Source organism: Glycine max, chromosome 12 (genome assembly GCF_000004515.6).
Source record: "Glycine max cultivar Williams 82 chromosome 12, Glycine_max_v4.0, whole genome shotgun sequence".
In the NCBI taxonomy this organism is placed as follows: domain Eukaryota; kingdom Viridiplantae; phylum Streptophyta; class Magnoliopsida; order Fabales; family Fabaceae; genus Glycine; species Glycine max.
Window position 1 is genome coordinate 22,006,756 of NC_038248.2, and position 14,327 is coordinate 22,021,082.

The window sequence follows — 14,327 nt, forward strand, 5'->3', positions numbered from 1 at the left end:
CATGGTTTTAAAAGAAGAGTTAGCTGTTTGCTCAAGGACCAAAAGAAACTTGTCTCAGCGTTTATGCGAGACAGAGACCAACATGTTAGCTATCATCACCAAGTACCAAGAAGAACTAAGTCTAGCCACGACCCACGAGCATAGGGTGGCGGACAAGTATGCCCAAGTGTACGCGGAAAAGGAGGCTAGAGGAAGGGTGATCGACTCGTTACACCAAGAGACAACCATGTGGATGGACCAATTTGCTCTTACCTTGAACGGGAGTCAAGAACTTCCCCGTTTGCTAGCCAAGGCCAAAGCAATGGCGGACATCTACTCCGCCCCCGAGGAGATCCACGGACTTCTCGACTATTGTCAGCATATGATAAATTTAATGGCCCATATAATTAGAAACCGCTAGGGAACTTGTATTGTCACTCAGATCTTGACTAGTTATAAACTTTTTGAATAAAATGAGTTTATCCCATGTTTTTACTCCAAAAGTCCGTGCGAATCAAATCACCCCTGCATTCTATCCCTAGCATGCATTCATAATTTTTTACCTACTCCTCACGTTTGGGTTTTCTAGGAAAAACACCATAACTAAACATGCCCCAAGGCATCCCTATCGCACCAGATCCAAATCTAGAACGATGGGTGATCAAGAGGAGACACAGGAACAGATGAAAGCCGACATGTCGGCTCTGAAAGAACAAATGGCTTCCATGATGGAGGCCATGTTAGGAATGAGGCAACTCATGGAGAAAAACGTGGCCACCGCTGCCGTTGTCAGTTCGGCTGCCGAAGCAGACCCAACTCTCCTAGCTACCGCGCACCATCCTCCAAACACGGTAGGACGAGGAAGGAACACACTGGGGCACAACAGCAACCCCCATTTGGGATACAACCGGGCGGCTTACCCTTATGGATTTCCACCTAATTACACGCCGCCAATCATGCAAGATGATGCGGGTCATGTCTCTTCCCCCATCCTTGAAGGGGGAGCCTCCTCGACAGCCCGACGAGGTCCACGAAGATCATCAAGAGTATGCCCAAGGGGATGTCGAGTTCTACCCCCCGATCCCCGCCGAGGGGCCGACACCCAACACTTTGCCTCAGCCCAACCTCACAGCACAACCAATAATCTTGTCCACAGAAGGACCACCCCCGGCGACCGAAGAAAGAAGGAAACTCGATCTCCTCGAGGAGAGATTGAGGGCTGTTGAAGGCTTTGGTGACTATCCATTCGCGGACATGACGAATCTTTGCTTGGTACCATATGTTGTTATCCCCCCAAAATTCAAAGTGCCGGACTTCGACAAGTATAAAGGGACGACTTGTCCCAAGAACCATCTCAAGATGTATTGTCGCAAGATGGGCGTGCACTCTAGGGATGAGAAGCTATTAATACACTTTTTCCAAGATAGCTTGGTCGGGGTCTCGGTTGTTTGGTACACTAATCTGGAAGCTTCCCGCATCCGTACTTGGAAGGACCTGATTATTGCTTTCCTAAGGCAATATCAGTATAATTCCGATATGGCTCCTGATCGCACTCAGCTACAGAATATGTTCAAAAAGGAAGGTGAGACCTTTAAAGAATACGCACAGTGGTGGAGAGACCTGGCAGCACAAGTGGCTCCTCCCATGGTTGAAAGGGAGATGATCACCATGACGGTAGACACCTTGCCAGTGTTTTACTATGAGAAGTTGGTAGGCTACATGCTGTCCAGCTTCGCGGACCTAGTATTCATCGGGGAAAGAATCGAAGTAGGGTTGAAAAGAGGGAAGTTCGATTACGTTTCCTTCACAAGTGCCAATGCTAAAAGAATCAGAGCAACTGGGGCAAAAAGGAAGGAGGGAGATACCCACGCCGTCACTTCGACGCCCGCATGGGTCAAACCCCCGCAGACATCTCATGGTACACATCAGTACGCGCAACATCATCCGAGCTTCTCAGCTCACACTGGGAACTCCTCTAATTCAGCACCCGTGCAGCCTAAGGCACCCGTCCAGAGGGAGGCCCCCAAAGTTCCAACTCCAACCACGACTCGCCCGGCCGGCAATTCCAACACAATGAGGAGCTTTCCCCCGAGGCTAATTCAAGAATTCACCCCACTCCCAATGACGTATGAAGACCTCTTGCCGTCCCTCATCGCCAACCAACTGGTCGTAATAACTCCCGGGAAGATCTTCCAACCCCCTTTCCCAAAGTGGTATGATCCTAACACAACTTGCAAGTACCATGGGAATACCCCGGAGCATTCCATCGAAAAATGCTTGGCCCTTAAATACGAGGTACAATATTTGATAGATGCTGGATGGCTGACATTCCAAGAGGATCGGCCCAACGTGAAAACCAATCCGCTCGTCAATCATGGAGGGGGAGCGGTTAATGCCATTGAGTCAGATAGGTCGTGCAGGTCTAAACCTTTAAAGGACGTGGCAACCCCTAGGAGGTTTATCTTTGAGGCCCTACAAAAGGGAGGTGTGATTCCCCACGGTGGGCATAAAGAGGACTCTTGTTTGTTGCATCCCGGCGAGCTACATAGCATGGAAACATGTTTGGCAGTAGAGGAATTGTTGCAGCGAATGATAGATCAAGGTCGACTGGAAGTCGGTGATGAGGGAAGAGAAGAGCAGCATATATGTATGCAGTCCGTGGATGAGAGAAGTTTTGGAAGGCCTAAACCTTTGGTGATATATTTCACCAAGGGCGCAGCTTCGCAAAAGCCCCGACACCCCTCGGCAGCTAAACCTGTCCCTTTACCATACCAAAACAGCCATGCAGTCCCATGGAGGTACACACCTCCGAACAAAGAGGAAGAAGAAGCCACCGACATCAGTTCGTTGTTGGCCAATGTAACAAATATCACGGGGCTGAGCGGTGTGACCCGCAGCGGTCGCGTATTTGCGCCCCCCGACCTACCAATTCAGCCCACGAACGTCAAGGGGAAGGCAAAGGTAGTGGAAGAACAAGATGATAAAACGCCCCTCACTCCGAATGAGGATATTCTAGTGAAAGGTCTTCTGGAGAAAAAGGATGGTTATGACAAGAAGGAGGTGTCGCTAGAGGAAGCCAGCGAGTTTCTCCGCTTAATTCAGCAGAGCGAGTTCAAGGTTATTGAGCAGCTCAACAAAACCCCGGCCAGGGTCTCGCTGTTGGAATTACTCATGAGTTCGGAGCCTCATCGGGCTCTGCTAGTAAAGGTTTTGAACGAGGCCCACGTGGCCCAAGATATCTCTGTAGAAGGCTTCGGAGGGCTCGTCAATAATATCACTGCCAACAACTATCTCGCCTTCGCCGAAGAAGAAATCCCTGCCGAGGGAAGAGGGCATAACAAGGCTTTGCATGTATCAGTCAAGTGTATGGACCACGTTGTAGCCAAGGTGCTCATCGATAATGGTTCCAGCTTAAATGTGATGCCCAAAAGCACTTTGGAGAAATTACCGTTTAATGCTTCCCATCTAAAGCCAAGTTCCATGGTAGTTCGTGCCTTTGACGACACCCGCTGAGAGGTTAGGGAAGAGATCGACCTCCCGGTACAAATAGGCCCTCACACCTGTCAGGTTACCTTTCAAATCATGGATATTAACCCCCCTTACAGCTGCCTGTTGGGACGCCCGTGGATCCATTCAGTGGGAGTCGTTCCCTCTACACTCCACCAAAAATTGAAGTTCATAGTGGAAGGGCATTTGGTTATCGTATCGGGCGAGGAAGACATCTTGGTGAGTTGCCCATCCTCTATGCCATATGTGGAGGCCGCGGAGGAGTCATTAGAAACCGCTTTCCAGTCTTTTGAGGTGGTAAGCATTTCCTCTGTAGATTCCTTCTCTGGGCAACCTTGCCTGTCAGATACGGCAGTAATGGTGGCCCGGGTAATGTTGGGGAATGGTTACGAGCCCGGAATGGGTTTAGGCAAGGACAACGACGGCATAACTAGCCTGATAAGAGCCAAAGGAAATCGTGGGAAGTTTGGGTTAGGCTATAAACCCACACAGGCGGATATAAGGAAAAACATTGCGGGAAGGAAAAGCGGAAGTCAAGGCTCGCGATTAAGACAAGAAGACGAAGAAAGCCCGCCCTGCCACATAAGTAGGAGCTTTATAAGTGCGGGTCTAGGGGACGAAGGCCAAGTCGTTGCAATATGCGAATATGATGCTCCGAGTAGGTCGGATTTGGTACGACCATGCCCTCCTGATTTCCGACTAGGAAATTGGCGAGTGGAGGAGCGCCCGGACATTTACGCGACAAGCATAATGTAAACCTTTTTATGGCTTTAAAAGCTCTACAATTAGGCCTAGGCTTTAGAGTTTCCTTTTGTTAAGGCTTTGTGTCTTTTGTTCCTGAATCTATAATACAAAGATCTTTCTTCATCTGTTCCTGCGTCTCTACCCATTCTCATCCATTTGTATGTTTACTTCTTTATGTTTAAAACGACAGATCCGACGACGAGTCCCTCGAAGGTACTAATACCTGGGACCCGCCCATCGACTTCGAGCAAGAAACGAATCAAACAGAAGATGAAGAGAACGAGGATGTGGGACTTCCCTCGGAGTTGGAAAGGATAGTCGCCCATGAGGACCAAGAAATGGGACCTCATCAAGAAGAGACAGAACTAGTAGACTTGGGAACTGGTAGTGGAAAAAGGGAAGTAAAGATAGGCACGGGTATGACCGCACCCATTCGTGAAGAATTAACAGCCCTGCTAAGAGACTACCAAGACATTTTTGCTTGGTAGTACCAAGATATGCCCGGTTTGAGTTCTGACATTGTACAACACCGATTACCCCTAAATCCCGAATGTCCCCCGGTAAAACAGAAACTGAGAAGGATGAAGCCCTAGACATCCTTGAAAATAAAAGAAGAGGTAAAGAAACAATTTGACGCCGGGTTTTTGGCTGTCGCTCGGTACCCAGAATGGGTTGCCAACATTGTATCAGTCCCTAAGAAGGATGGGAATGTGCGAATGTGTGTGGATTATCGGGACCTGAATCGGGCCAGTCCCAAAGACAACTTTCCTTTGCCGCACATCGATATCCTTGTGGATAATACGGCCAATTTTGATTTATTTTCCTTCATGGATGGGTTCTCCGGTTACAATCAGATAAAGATAGCGCCAGAGGATAAGGAAAAGACTACCTTCGTCACTCTGTGGGGAATGTTATGTTACAAGGTGATGTCCTTTGGACTCAAGAATGTCGGGGCAACTTATCAACGGGCTATGGTAGCTTTGTTCCACAATATGATGCACCAAGAGATCGAGGTCTATGTAGACGACATAATTGCCAAATCTAAATCCGAGGAGGAACACCTTGTCAACCTGCAGAAGTTGTTCGAAAGGCTTAGGAAGTATCAATTGAGGTTGAACCCCGCTAAGTGCACTTTTGGGGTCAAATCAGGGAAATTGCTAGGTTTCATCGTAAGCCAAAAAGGGATAGAGGTAGACCCCGAAAAGGTGAAGGTCATCCTTGAGATGCCGGAACCCCGTACCGAGAGGCATGTCCGAGGTTTCCTGGGACGTTTGAATTATATTGCCAGATTCATATCACAGCTCACTGCTATTTGTGAGCCGTTGTTTAAACTCTTACGCAAAAGCCAAACCGACCGTTGGAATGAGGATTGTCGAGAGGCATTTGGGAGGATCAAAAAGTGTCTCATGAATCCTCCTGTGCTTATGCCACCGGTACCCGGAAGGCCTCTCATCTTGTATATGACGATTTTGGACGAGTCGATGGGATGTATGCTGGGGCAACATGACAAGTCCGGAAAGAAAGATCGCGATGTCTACTACTTGAGTAAGAAGTTCACGGCCTGTGAAATGAATTACTTCCTGCTCGAAAGAACGTGTTGTGCTTTAGTCTGGGCATCCCATCGCCTAAGACAATACATGCTAAGCCATACCACCTGGTTGATATCCAAGATGGACCCGGTTAAGTACATCTTTGAAAATCCAGCTCTTACGGGACGGATCGCCCGGTGGCAAGTCTTGCTATCCGAGTTTGATATAGTTTACGTCGCCCAAAAGGCGATAAAAGGAAGCGCCTTAGCAGATTATTTGGTTTAGCAGCCTCTCAACGACTATCAGCCCATGCATCCCGAATTCCCGGATGAGGACATCATGGCCTTGTTTGAGGAAAAACTAGACAAGGACCGGGACAAATGGACCGTGTGGTTTGATGGAGCGTCAAATGTTCTAGGCCATGGCATTGGAGCAGTATTGGTCTCTCCAGACAATCAATGTATACCTTTCACAGCCAGGCTGGGGTTCGACTGCACCAACAATATGGCTGAGTATGAAGCATGTGCCCTGGTCGTCCAGGCAGCGATTGACTCCAATGTCAAGCTACTCAAGGTGTACGGGGACTCAGCGTTGGTGATCCATCAGCTAAGAGGGGAATGGGAAACTAAAGACCCCAAGCTGATGCCTTACAAAGCCTATATCAAGGAGATGGCTAATTCCTTTGATGAGATCTCCTTCCATCATGTTCCCCAGGAGGAAAATCAAATGGCTGATGCACCTGCCACTTTGGCGTCCATGTTCCAGCTAACGCCGCACGAGGATCTACCATACATTGAGTTCTGGTGTCGTGGCAAACCCGCACATTATTGCCAGGTGGAAGAGGAATGGGACGGTAAGCCTTGGTATTTCGATATCAAGCGATATGTCGAAAGCAAATAGTACCCACCAGAGGCTTCCGACAATGATAAAAGGACATTGAGGAGATTGGCGGTCGGTTTCTTCATGAGCGGGAGCATACTATATAAAAGAAACCATGGCATGACTCTCCTGCGATGCGTGGATGCCAAAGAGGCGAACCACATGATCGAGGAAGTCCACGAGGGTTCGTTTGGAACGCACGCCAATGGGCATGCTATGGCCAGGAAGATCCTGAGGGCAGGTTATTACTGGCTCACCATGGAAGGTGATTGCTGCGTCCATGTAAGGAAATGCCACAAGTGTCAAGCGTTCGCGGACAATGTCAATGCTCCGCCACATCCTTTGAATGTCATGTCCACCCCTTGGCCTTTTTCCATGTGGGGAATAGATGTCATCGGGGCCATCGAGCCCAAGGCTTCGAACGGTCACTGCTTCATTCTCGTGGCAATAGATTATTTCACCAAGTGGGTCGAGGCGGCTTCTTACACCAATGTCACGAGGAGTGTAGTGGTCAGGTTCATAAAGAAGGAGCTGATTTGTCGGTATGGACTCCCTACAAAGATTATTACTGGCAATGGCACCAACCTGAATAACAAGATGATGAAGGAAATGTGTGCGGATTTCAAAATCCAGCATCACAACTCCACGCCCTACCGGCCAAAGATGAACGGAGCCGTGGAAGCAGCCAACAAGAATATTAAGAAAATTATTCAGAAGATGACAGTATCATACAAAGATTGGCATGAGATGTTGCCTTTTGCCTTGCATGGATACCGAACTTCAGTACGAACTTCTACTGGGGCAACACCGTATTCCTTGGTTTATGGAATGGAAGTGGTACTCCCATTTGAAGTAGAGATCCCTTCCCAGAGGATACTAGCAGAATCGGGTTTAGAAGAATCGGAGTGGGCTCAAGCACGCTATGAACAACTCAACCTTATTGAAGGTAAGCGCTTGACGACCATGAGTCATGGGCGCCTGTATCAACAAAGAATGAAGAATGCGTTCGACAAGAAGGTAAGCTTGTGCAAGTTCCATGAGGGAGACCTTGTGCTGAAAAAGATGTCCCACACTGTTAAAGATAATCGAGGGAAGTGGGCCCCGAACTACGAAGGGCCTTTCGTTGTGAAAAGGGCTTTTTTCGGAGGAGCCCTGGTGCTTACCAACATGGATGGCGAGGAGCTACCTTTACCAGTGAACTCTGATGTTGTCAAGCGATACTATGCTTAGAATCTGGGGCAATTAAGGATGTCGCTGCATGTTCTTTTATTTTTGTGTGTCTTCTTGGTTTCCCCCAGGGATTCCTGCCTATTGTATATCTCTCGTCACAATCTTTTAAAAGAAAAGAACATGGGTTTGAGGCTTCATTCCTCACTTTGGTTTTAAACCATGTGTTAGTTTGTAATAACCTGAGCCTTTTCGCTTAGTTCATGGGGTGCCCCAAGCGCTTAATCAAAACTGAACCTAACCAGCTTTCACTAATAAGATTATTGCATTTGAAAACATTCATGCATACGCATACGCATGCATATTTTTGTGATAACAGGGGCAGAATCGTCTTAGGCCACAGTTAGAGGTCGAGACAAAGTTAAAGGTAGAAACCAATCAAGGTAAGACGACAACACGGTCACGATTTGCCACGCATTGTTGTTTCCTACTTCCAGGTACTTAGGGACGGACGCAAATAGAGGCTAGGGTCACGACCAACAGATCGTCATCCCTTCTCAGCTCTGGACAAGCGGAAAATGCCGCTGCAAGGTAGCCTAGTATCCTTTAAATTCACAATAATTATTACTATTGTTTGTTTAAAATAAATAATGGATGCCTAATCTACCTTGAGTGGGTTCGAGTAAGTGAACGCCGACCCATAGAGGGCCATGTCTTCCCTAAAAAAAAATGGCAGGTTAACTCGCCTGGGCGAGCAACCCCTGCACCAAAATATAAAAAACGAGGGAGGGGGAGTTTTCTGCACCCCAAAAACTTCCCCCCCTCATTCAAAAAAAGAGAGCTCACGGGACTCACGGTTTTTGCTCCCCCAAGCCACCTTTGGTTGCATTTTGCTTTCATTTTTGGTATTCCTACTCACTCCAACAAGTAAGTATCTCATCCTTGAGCTTTCTAGCTTTCCATTGGTGTATTTTGGTCTTCTTTTGGTGCTCTAAATTGTGGGAATGTGCTCAAATTTGTGGGGCAATTTTGGTTTGTTTTCATGCTTGATTGGTTTGAATTGAGGGGTTGTAGGGGATGGCCTTAGGCCTAGGGTGCATCCTGAAGCAATGGGGCATGCCACATTGCCCCCACTCTCTTGCTATTCATGCCTAAACATGCACCCACCAAGTGCTCGGTGAAATGCCTCAATGACATATGAGCATGGTTTTGTAAGCTTGGGATTGTGGGACTGTTTTATATATATAGGGACAGCATGAAGGATTTAAAATGAGTGCCCGAATGCAATTCTAGGCCTAGGAACCCCAAGCTTTTAATTTCAATGCAAGGAAGCATGACTTATGCCTAGGAATCTAAATTTTGGGTTTGAATGTAAAAAGGCATGAATGTTAGGACATGTTTGAGAGGTTTTTATTAGAATTTAAATTTGGCTGCCCCATGAGGAATACCTTGCACCTAGGTAGCATGGAAAATACCTTTCAACGGTATGTATATATGTGAATATATATGGCATAAAAATACCTTGCAAAGTGTGAATGAATAGCAAAAATGCCTTTCAAAATATGTATATTTATGGATAGGTAGCGTAAAAATGCCTTTCAAAATATGTATATTTGCGGATAGGTAGCATAAGGAGCCTTTTAAAAAATGTACCCATGTCAAAAATGGCACGAGGATGCTTCCCAAATGAATATATGATGTGGAATTGCCCCTCAAGTGTATATAGATGGCATGAAAGTTCCTTTTCAAATGCAAGTGTGTGCATGACGTGAGATTGGCTTTCCAATGTGCATATATGTATAAATAAATGTGAATGAAAAAACAAAAAATTTGTATGTTAATAAAATACTTCAAATGTGTGTAGGTAGTTTGTGGTAGCAAAATACTTAGGATATGAACATATGTAATTTTGACCCAATACCTTGAGCATGCGTATACGTATTCTTTCCAAATATATATATATATGTGTGTGTGTGTGTGTGTGTGTGTGTGTGTGTGTGTGTGTGTGTGTGTGTGTGGTAACTAGAATGTTTTGAATATCCTTGTATGTTGATATAAATATTTTACGCATATGCACGTTCATAAATGTTTTACATTAAGGAAATGTGTGCACAAGTTTGTTCTAAATCGGAAAGATTAGCATGCCGTTTTTGCTTTAAAATAAGCGTTTTCTTGTAAACTAACTTTCCAAATGTTTGTCCTCATAGGAAATGGCTCCGAGAAAGCTTTCCGCAAAGAGATCTAGGAAGGATGCCGCGGCTGAAGGGACTAGTGCCGCTCCCGAGTTCGACAGCCATCGTTTCAGGAGCGCTGAGCACCAGCAGCGTTTCGAGGCCATCAAGGGATGGTCATTCCACCGAGAGAGATGCGCCTAGCTCAGGGACGATGAGTACACAGATTTCCAGGAAGAGATAGCCCACCGGCGTTGGACGTCGCTGGTCACTCCTATGGCCAAGTTTGACCCAGATGTAGTCCTAGAGTTTTATGCCAATGCTTGGCCCATGGAGGAGGGCGTATGGGACATGCGATCATGGGTAAGGGACCAATGGATTCCCTTTGATGCAGACGCCCTCAGCCAGTTCCTGGGAGACCCGCTAGTGTTAGAGGAGGGCCAGGAGTGCGAGTATAGTTAGAGAAGGAACCGGGACGATGGGTTTGACGAGGAGGCCATCGCCCAACTGTTATGCATACCGGGTCAGGATTTTGCCCGGACTGCTGCCGGGAGACGGGTGCGGATCATGCGCACCAACATGACTACCTTGACCCAGACATGGATGGCGTTGCTGCTCAGCAACATCCTGCCCAGCGATCACAACTTCGACCTCCCTCTGCCGAAGTGTCAGCTGGTGTATGCCATCCTGACATGGATGAGCGTCCATGTGGCTCAGTTGATCGCTAATGCCATTTATTTATTTGCAGGTATGCCACCTACCAGGCACCCTTTAGACCCAGATAAGTCTAACAGGGCCCTGGGTTTTCCAGCATTGATCACGGGTCTCTACCAGTCGTTCGGGGTTCCCGTCACACCTAGTAAGGTGATTCGACCGCCGATCACCCGGGCCTTCATAGAGAAGTATTGCACGCCTAGACAGGCGCAGGGTGGCGCACCGTAGGCCCCAAATGCACCGCCGCCACCTCATCAAGCTGATCCAGCTGGGTCATTTGACACTGAGCGGTATTTACGGCATTTGGTTCGCCAGCAGGCGGCCAACCACAAGGGGCACGTGCAGACCCATGAGTGCCTCTACCAACTCAGCCTTAGTTTGCAGAGCCAGGGTTTCGCTCCTTTTACGTGCCCTACTCGAGAACAGTTCAGGGCAGAGGTTGCATGGCTCGGAGATTGGCCCGAGGCCCAGGCAGGGGAGGCGCCCGCAGAGGCTCCCGACGATGGAGAGGAGGCCTGCATGGATGAGGAGATGACGGATTTGCTCGATTTCTTGGGAGGAAGCGGAGCCACGTGACCAAGGTCACCGCATTTTTTTGACATATCTGTTTTTGTTTTGTTTAGTTTGCTATTAACGTTTCCTGTTATTGCCCATATTGTTGTTGACATTACTATTTTCTGTTTTGTTCATATGGTTACTAACGTTACTATCATTATTGTTCGTTTTTGTTAGAAATTTTTGGCGTTATGGCTCTTAGTTATTTCGTCACCATTTTCGCGACTTACCATTTTCGTGCGTTTTTCGTTCACCTTGTGGTTAGACGTAAGTAGGTAGTGTGTGCCCTCGTCCGCACGACCTTTTCAGAGAGAAAAAGAGAAAAAAAAAAAGAAAGAAGAGAGAGGAAATGAACAAATGATAAATAACTTAAAAAAGGAAAAAGAGGAAAAGGAAAAGAGAGCAAGTAAGAAAAGAAAAAGAAGGAAGAGAAAAAGAAAATAATAAAAAGTTGTCTGGCTAAAAAAAAAACGACATGCTTGTGAAAAGAGATAACTTCCAACTTTTCTTTGAAAGAATTCACTTATCATAACCAGTTTTTGAAAAAAATATGTGTACACATTTGAAGGGTAAAATGCTGTGAAAGTTTTTCCGAACACCCAAAATAGACTCGGATAAATGTACAAATTGATAAAGGAACGTATTTTGGAAATACTGGGTTGACTAAAATAGAGGAAATGAATCCTGAGCCCTAGCATCACATGACCATAAAAGTTTGACACTTGAGTGTCCACATAGGTGCATGCATGACTAGTTTTGCATAAAATTTCCAAATCATCATTGTTGCATTTGTGTCATGGAAATAATGTGGGACATCCCCTTTTATCCTTTAACTAAACCAAACCCTAACATATATCATGTCCAGCCGTACTACAAGCTTTGAGCCAAAATCCCAACTTATCATAAACCTTGAACCAAGGTGAGAATATCAATCCTTGCCCTCGGAAGAAAACACAAAAAGAAGGAAAATCCCCAATCAAAGAAAGGGAGAAAGCAAAAAAGGAAAGAAAATTCCCAATTAAAAGAGGGAGAATAAGAAAAGAAAAAGAAGAAAGAAAATCCCCGACCAAAGATCGGAAGAAAACAGAAGAAATATACAGAAAGGTCTTTGGACCAGACAATATCTGAACAATACAGAATTGTCACCAAGAAAATATTGCCAACCAAAAACCTGTGCGTCAGTGGCTTGTTTGCCTCACGCTAAACAAAAACAGAAAAGAAAAAGGCCAAAAACACTCAAAGCCAAATTTCCCACCAAGAAAAACCCCATTCCCAAGAAAAAGTCCTACTGATCCATGATCACGCATGTAATCTTTGATTTGATAGGAAATGATTTGAAAAATCAAGTCATGGCATATCTATGGTTTGGAATTAGGATGAAACACTTACCTGTGTGAGATTGATACACTTTGAGTGATTTTCTACTATTTTTGTTGAACCCAGTGTTTCCTCTAAATGGTCATTTAGAAATGAAATGCTAACATCCAAAATCTCATTTGTGGTTATGAGAAGATTTCATCAACATACTCCCCTTCCCCGGTAGACACATTGTTTTTCATCCGAAAAGCATATGTTGCTCTGATTAGTTGGAAGTTTTCTCTCTTTACTAAAGCATGTTCGCATTTTAGTGAAGAAAACACCGAGACTATTTTTAGTCTCACAAGTTATTCAGAACTACGTAGGTCTGAGTTCCTCATTGAGGATACGTAGGAGCAAGAGCCTCGCTTTTGTCGGCCGCCCCCACAATTTCTGTCATACTGACACTGGAGTCACGTGACACACGGAGATACCCGAGTGGTTATCCGTTTAAACTTTTTTTTGCTATCTCTAAGACTCAAAGCATGATAGCATGCAGAGACTAACATCGTCTTCTGCACCCTTTGTCAATCGCGGCCAACAAGCCCGTTGACACGCGGAGATTTATGTTATCTTCCGCGCAGACAATTTCTGTCATACTGACACTGGAGTCACGTGACACACGAAGATACCCGAGTGGTTATCCGTTTAAACTTTCTTTTGCTATCTCTAAGACTCAAAGCATGATAGCATGCAGAGACTAACATCGTCTTATGCACCCTTTGTCAATCGCGACCAACAAGCCCGTTGACACGTGGAGATTTACGTCATCTTCCACACAGACAATTTCTGTCATACTGACACTGGAGTCACGTGACATGCGGAGATACCCGAGTGGTTATCCGTTTAAACTTTCTTTTGCTATCTCTAAGACTCAAAGCATGATAGCACGCAAAGACTAACATCGTCTTCTGCACCCTTTGTCAATCGCGGCCAACAAACCTGTTGACACACGGAGATTTACGTTATCTTCCGCGCAGACAATTTCTGTCATACTAACACTGGAGTCACGTGACATGTGGAGATACCCGAGTGGTTATCCATTTAAAACTTTCCTTTGCTATCTATAAGACTCAAAGCATGATAGCAAGTTGGGTGGTAAACGCGTATAGACGAATTCTGCGCCCTTTATCATTCAGGAACAACAAGCTGAGTGGGTAAACGCGTAGAGACAGATTCTGCGCCCTTTATCATTCAGGAACAACAAGCTGAGTGGGTAAACGCGCAGAGACAGATTATGTGCCCTTTATCATTCAGGAACAACAAGCTGAGTGGGTAAACGCGCAGAGACAGATTCTGCGCCCTTTATCATTCAGGAGCAGCGAGGCGGGTGATAAACGCGCAGAGACAGATTCTGCGCCCTTTGTCATTCAGATTTTGCAAGTTGGGTGATAAATGTGCAGAGACAAATTCTGCGCCTTTTGTCATTGAAAAATGGGTGATCGTGTCCGGTGGCATGCAGAGACAAATTATGGTCATTCTGTATCTCGCCGCCCAGGCTCGATCGTTTCCAACAAAACGTAGAGACAAATTATGGTCATTCTGCATCTTGTATCAACCGAGAGGAACAAATTTGACAGTATCAGGATGATGTGTCGGTACTGATTATTTTCAAATTTTTGTAGGTTCCGCTGGCAGGGAGGTTCACTGGCTGAATGGTGTTTCGCTCGAACGAAATTAGTGTCTTATCTTTAGTTCCCTTTTATCTCCAATAAAAGATAAGTAA